Genomic DNA, 6,709 nt, shown 5'->3' with positions numbered 1-6,709 from the left:
CCACTTCCTCTGGCAGCTCATTCCACATACACACCACCCTCTGCGTGAAAAAGTTGCACCTTAGTCCCTTTTATATCCTTCCCCGCTCACTCTAAACCTATTCCCTCTAGGTTTGAACTCCTCCACCCCGGGGAAAGACTTTGTCTATTTATCCTATCCATGGCCCTCATGATTTTATAAACCTCTGTCAGGTCAGCCCTCAGAGTCCGACGCTCCAGGGAAAACAACCTCAGCCTATTCAGCCTCTCCTTATAGCTCAAATCCTCCAACCCTGGCAATATCCTTGTAGATCTTTTCTGATCCTTTTCAAGTTTCACAACATCCTTCCAATAGGAAGGAGACCAGAACTGCACACAATGTTCCCAAAGTGGCCTAACCAATGTCTTGTACAGCCACAACATGACCTCCCAACTCCCATAATCAATGCTCTGCCCAATAAAGAAAAACATACCAAACGCCTTCTTCACTATCTTATCTACCTGCGACTGTACTTCCAAGGAACTATGAACCTGCACTCCAAGGTGGGGGTGTGCGGGTTGGTTGTGGGGGTGCAGGGAGTAGCCAATGCTTCATGACAAGTTCCTAAAGTTGCTGCTGGGAAAATAACAGCCACCTCCCAGTTTCAATGGGTCTTGAGCACGATTGAGTTAATTGTTTTCACCTTTTATTATCTAGAGCAAGTTATGTAAGAGTCTGTTAATTATTGCCTTCTGCATGTTTATGAAAGCGAATGAGGTCAGAGCACTTTGTCAACTTTGATCAGAGGATATAACATTTGGTTTCTCTGTGGGGGGGGGAGGATACAGAAAGCTACGATTTTCAGTTTGATAACAGAGCTGATGTTTTCAACACTGCGGCTATGCTGTGAAGATATAATAGCTGCCTCTCACTGACTAAGGCAAATCTCGGGGCACCCTCCATTTTGCACTTGACTAGACACTGTTGATCGCAGTCAGAACAGACCCAGGAAGGTCAATGTCTTGAAACTTGTGAAGGGGTTGATCTTCCTGCTGCTCCAGGGCAGTCACAGTGCTGTGAGGTGGGACTTATGAGCTGGAGGTGTGGATGGGAATCAACAAGGACAAGCCCCTAGTCATCCAAAGCCAAATGCAAGATGCCCATCAGGATCAGTGTAGTGCAGTGAGTTTCTCAATAAAGTTAAAAATCACACAACACCAGGTTATAGTCCAACAGGTTTAATTGGAAGCACACTAGCTTTCGGAGCGACGCTCCTTCATCAGGTGATAGATTGTCTGGCACATCCTTGCGTGCCTGACCCTCACAAAGGAGTGCTTCCCACCTCTTTAACCTGCTTTCTTTCTGCTACAGATTGGTTTGCACCCTCTCCTTTTGACTGTGGTCTGAATGTACAAATATAGTGATAATGTTAACTGGACTAGTAACCCAGAATTGCAGAATAATGTTCTGGAAACATGGATTCAATTCCAATCACAGCAGATAGTGAAATCTGAATTCAATAAAAACCTATAGAATTACAAGCTACTCTAATAGTGCCCATGAAACTACTGCCAATTGTTGTAAAAGCCCATCTGGTTCACTAAAGTCCTTCAGGCAAGACAGGCTGCCATCTTCCACCTGTTCTGGCCTACATGTGATTCCAGACCCACAGCAATGAGGGTGAAATGGTTTATCAGGGCAATTAGAGGTGGACAATAAATGCTGGCCTTGCCAACAATGCAAGAATGAACTAACAAAAAGCAGTGTTGATCATCAGATTAGATATCAAAGTGTCTGCCAAGGCCTCCTGAGGTGATTGAAGCATATGACTGATTTATCTTGCTTGAAGCAGTAAGGAGTCCTGAAGCCATGCATCCTTTGTAGCCAAGCCCAATGATATGTGCCTGAGAACAATGCAGCCTGGTCCAACACAACTACAACTAGAGCCGGGATCTGACCATCAGTTTTTTTCCAAACTCAACTCTGAACTGTTTTTTTTTAACCAGGTCATGGAAAGGCGAGTAGACAAAAAAACACACTTATTACAAATTGCATGGTTTGAGCTGAAAAAGCAGCTGAGCCTGTGGAACTGCTGAACTTACCACAAGTCACATGCCTCCAGCTCATTAGATTAAATGCAAAACATGTGCCACATTTCTCTGAAAGAGTCATTGTCAATGTTTCCTGAGTGAACTGCCTCAAAAGGTCCTGGTGACAATTGCCTGTGCTTAATGACACCTGTCTATATGTGCCAGAGCACAGAAAGCCATCTCAAATCTACCTTATCCTCTTTTCTCTCAAGCACTGCTGCCTGGATTAGATGGTATAAGCTATAAGGAGATGCTGGAAAAAATTGGGTTGGTTTCGCTGGAGCAGTGGAGGCTAAGGGGAGAACTTGTCTATAACATTATGAGATACATAGATAGGGTTGACAAGTCAGAGTGTTTTTTTCCGTTCTGAAAGAGGAAAAGTTCAAAGGAGATGTGGTTAGCACTGCTGCCTCACAGCGCCTGAGACCCGGGTTCAATTCCCGCCTCAGGCGACTGACTGGTTTCGCTGGAGCAGTGGAGGCTAAGGGGAGAACTTGTCTATAACATTATGAGATACATAGACAGGGTTGACAAGTCAGAGTGTTTTTTTCCGTTCTGAAAGAGGAAAAGTTCAAAGGAGATGTGAGGGGCAAATTCTTTGTACAGTGAGTGATAGGAGTTTGGAACTTGCTGCCAGGGGTGTTGGTGGAGGTAGATCCCATAGGGGTATTTCAGGGACTTTTCAATAAGCACATGATTATACGAGAATTGGAGGGATATGGACCAATTGGAGGCAGAAGGGATTAGTTTAATTTAGCATTATGTTTGGCACAACATCATAGGATGAAGGGCCTGTTCGTGAGCTGCATTTTTCTGCATTTGATGTAACAAAGAATTGTTGGATGACAGAATTTCTTTTTAAATTAGCACCTACAGAGAAAGTTCTTTAAATCTTGTGTGTGTGTCTGGGTAAAACATTTAGAACATAGAACATAGAAAAGTACAGCACAGAACAGGCCCTTCGGCCCACGATGTGCCGAGGATTAATTCTAATATAAAATAAAATAATCTAACCTACACACCCCTCAATTTACTGCTATCCATGTGCATGTCCAGCAGTCACTTGAATTTTCCTAATGACTCTGCTTCCACCACCATCACTTGCAACACATTCCATGCATTCACAACTCTCTGCGTAAAGAACCTTCCTCTGATGTCTCCTCTATACCTTCCTCCTAATCTCTTTAAACTATGATCCCTCATGCCAGTCAATCCTGCTCTGGGGAAAAGTCTCTGGCTGTTGACTCTATCCATGCCTCTCAATACCTTGTATACCTCTTTTCCTCCTTCTCTCCAGCGAGAAAAGTCCAAGCTTAGTCAACCTCTCTTCATAGACAAGCCCTCCAGTCCAGGCAGCATCCTGGTAAACCTTTTTTGTACCCTCTCCAAAGCGTCCGTATCTTTCCTATAATAGGGCAACCAGGACTGGACACAATATCCCAAATGTGGTCTCACTAGGGACTTGTAGAGCTGCAGCAAAACCTCGCGGCTCTTAAACTCGATCCCCCTGTTAATGAAAGCCAAAACACCATATGCTTTCTTAACAACCCCATCCACTTGGGTGGCAAATTTGAGGGATCTATGCACTTGAACACCGAGATCCCTCTGTTCCTCCACACTGCCAAGAATCCTGTCTTTAATCCTATATTCAGCATTTGAGTTCGACCTTCTAAAATGCATTAAGATTTATATTGTGACTTGTGGACAGAGAGAGACAGAATGCACATGTCTTGCTTCAGTTGTAGTATTTATCTGTAGTCGGCTTGAATAAAATACTGCATCCACTGTTCAGAAGGGCATGTGGTTTACATCTAGCATATGTCTGCTATCCTATTGCCAGTGCATTCTTCACCTCTCTGACTAGGTGGATAAGGGAAGGTCGTTAGCACCCAAAAAATATTTGATGAGGTTGATGTCTCTCCTACCAGATTGATTCCTGGGATGGTAGGAATGATGTATGAAGGCAGACTGGATCTGTTAGGACTACTTTCACAGGAGTTTACAAGAATAAGGGAGATTTCATGAAAAACTTACGTAAAATTCTATCAGGGTGAGACAGCATAAATGCAGGCAGGAATTTCTTCATGACCAGGGAGTCCAGAGCCAGCGGCCACAGTCTAAGAATACAGGGTCGGCCATTTAGGACTGAGGTGAGCAGAAATTTCTTCAACCAGACAGTGGTGACCCTGTGGAATTTTCTACACAGAAAGTGGTTGAGGCCAAAGCATTGAATGTGTTTGAGAAGGAGTTGGATATAGTTCTTAGCACTAAAGAGATCAAAGAGCAGTAGTGAAAGTGAGAAGAGGGTATTAAGTTGGAAGATCAACCATAATCATATTGAATGGGGGAGTAAGTTCAAAGGTGTGTTCATGGTCCTATTTTCCATGATCTATGTTACTGTGAAGATATTTCACTGGATTGAGAATTGACTGAAAGGACACAGGTCAAGATTAGTCATAAATAGACTGAGATGTGTTTGAAGACTGATGACCGTTGGTGTCGCAAATGTCAGACTTGGCACTTTACTATTTTTATGAATAATTCAAATTTTGTGCTGGGGTCTTGAACTTCAAATTTGCAGATGATGCAGAGATTTATGCAAATGTTAAGATCGTAAATGATGCTCAATGACTTGACAAAAGAGCATAAGAACTAGGAGCATGAGTAGGCCATTCAGCCCCTTGAGCATGCTCTGCAATTTGATACTATCATCTCAACCTTAACTCCAATTTCCCACCTGCTACCCATAACCTTTCAACCCACTACTAATTAAAAATCTGCTTAGCTCCTCCTTAAATTCAATCACTGTCCCATCATCCACCACACTCTGGAATAGAGAATTCCACAATTTCACAACACTTTCAGAGAAGTAATTCTACCTCACCTCTGTTTTAAAACTGCTTCCCTTTATTCTAAATCCCATGGCCTCTCATTCTAGACTGCTCCACATTAGGAAACACCTTTTCTATGTCTACTTGATGTCAGTGATAGGGAAGCTGCTGGAGAAGATACTAAGAAAGGATCTATTCACATTTGGAAGAAAATGGGCTAATCAGTGATAGGCAACATGATTTTGTGCAGGGAAGGTCGTGTCCTAGCAACTTAATAGAACCCTTTGAGGAAGTGACAAAGTTGATTGATGAAGGAAGGACTATAGATTTCATATACAAGGACTTCAGTAAGGCATTTGACAAGATTCCACATGGTTGGCTGATGGAGAAAGTGAAGTCGCATGGGGTCCAGGGTATACTAGCTAGATGGATAGAGAACAGGCTGGGCAACAGCAGACAGAGAGTAATAGTGGAAGATAGTTTCTCAAAATGGAGAATTGTGACCAGTGGTGTTCCACAGGGATCTGTGCTGGGACCACTGTTGTTTGTGATAGACATAAATGATCTGGAGGAAGGTACAGGTGGTCTGATTAGCAAGTTTGAAGATGACACTAAGATTGGTGGAGTAGCAGACAATGAAGGGGACTGTCAGAGAATACAGCAGAATGTGGATAGATTGGAGAGTTGGGCGGAGAAATGGCAGATGGAGTTCAATCTGGGCAGATGCGAGGTGATGCATTTTGGAAGATCCTGTTCAAGAGCGAACTATACAGTAAATGGAAAAGCCCTGCGCAAAATTGATATACAGAGAGATCTGGATGTTCAGGTCCATTGTTCCCTGAAGATGGCAACACAGATCAATAGAGTGGTCAAGAAGGCATACAGCATGCTTTCCTTCATGGGATAGGGCATTGAGTAGAAGGGTTGGCAGGTCATATTATGGTTTGGTTTGGCCGCATTTGGAATATTGCGTAGAGTTTTGGTCGCCACATTACCAAAAGGATGTGGATGCTTTGGAGAGTGTGCAGAGGAGGTTCACCAGGGTGTTGTCTGGTATGGAGGGCATTAGCTATGAAGAGAGGTTGAGTAGATTAGGATTATTTTCATTAAAATTGAGGGGGAACCTGATTGAGGTCTACAAAGTCATGAGAGGTATAGACAGGGTGAATAGCAAGAAGCTTTTTCCCAGAGTGGGGTCACAAGTTCAAAGTGAGAGGGGAAAAGTTTAAGGGAAATATGTGTGGAAAGTTCTATACACAGAGGATGGTGGGTGCCTGGAACACGTTGCCAGCAGAAGTGGTAGAGGGAGCACAATAGAGTCATTTAAGATGTATTTAGACAGATACATGAATGCCTCTTCATCGGATATGTGGAACAGTCCATCTTCCACAGCTACACTGGCACCACCCTCCACCTTTTCCTCCGCTACATTGATGACTGTATCGGCGCTACCTAGTGCTCCCATGAGGAGGTTGAACAGTTCATCCACTTTACCAACACCTTCCACCCCGACCTCAAATTTACCTGGACCGTCTCAGACTCCTCCCTCCTCTTCCTAGACCTCTCCATTTCTATCTCGGGCGACCGACTCAACACGGACATTTACTATAAACCGACCGACTTCCACAGCTACCTAGATTACACCTCCTCCCACCCTGCCCCCTGTAAAAACGCCATCCCATATTCCCAATTCCTTCGCCTCCGCCGTATCTGCTTCCAGGAGAACCAATTCCTACACCGAACAACCCAGATGGCCTCCTTCTTCAAAGACCGCAATTTCCCCTCAGACATGGTTGACGATGCTCTCCACCGCATCTCTTCCACTTCCCG

The sequence above is a fragment of the Chiloscyllium plagiosum genome, chromosome 7 (assembly GCF_004010195.1).
Source record: "Chiloscyllium plagiosum isolate BGI_BamShark_2017 chromosome 7, ASM401019v2, whole genome shotgun sequence".
NCBI classification, from domain to species: Eukaryota; Metazoa; Chordata; class Chondrichthyes; order Orectolobiformes; family Hemiscylliidae; genus Chiloscyllium; species Chiloscyllium plagiosum.
Note: the sequence above shows the minus strand (reverse complement) of the source record.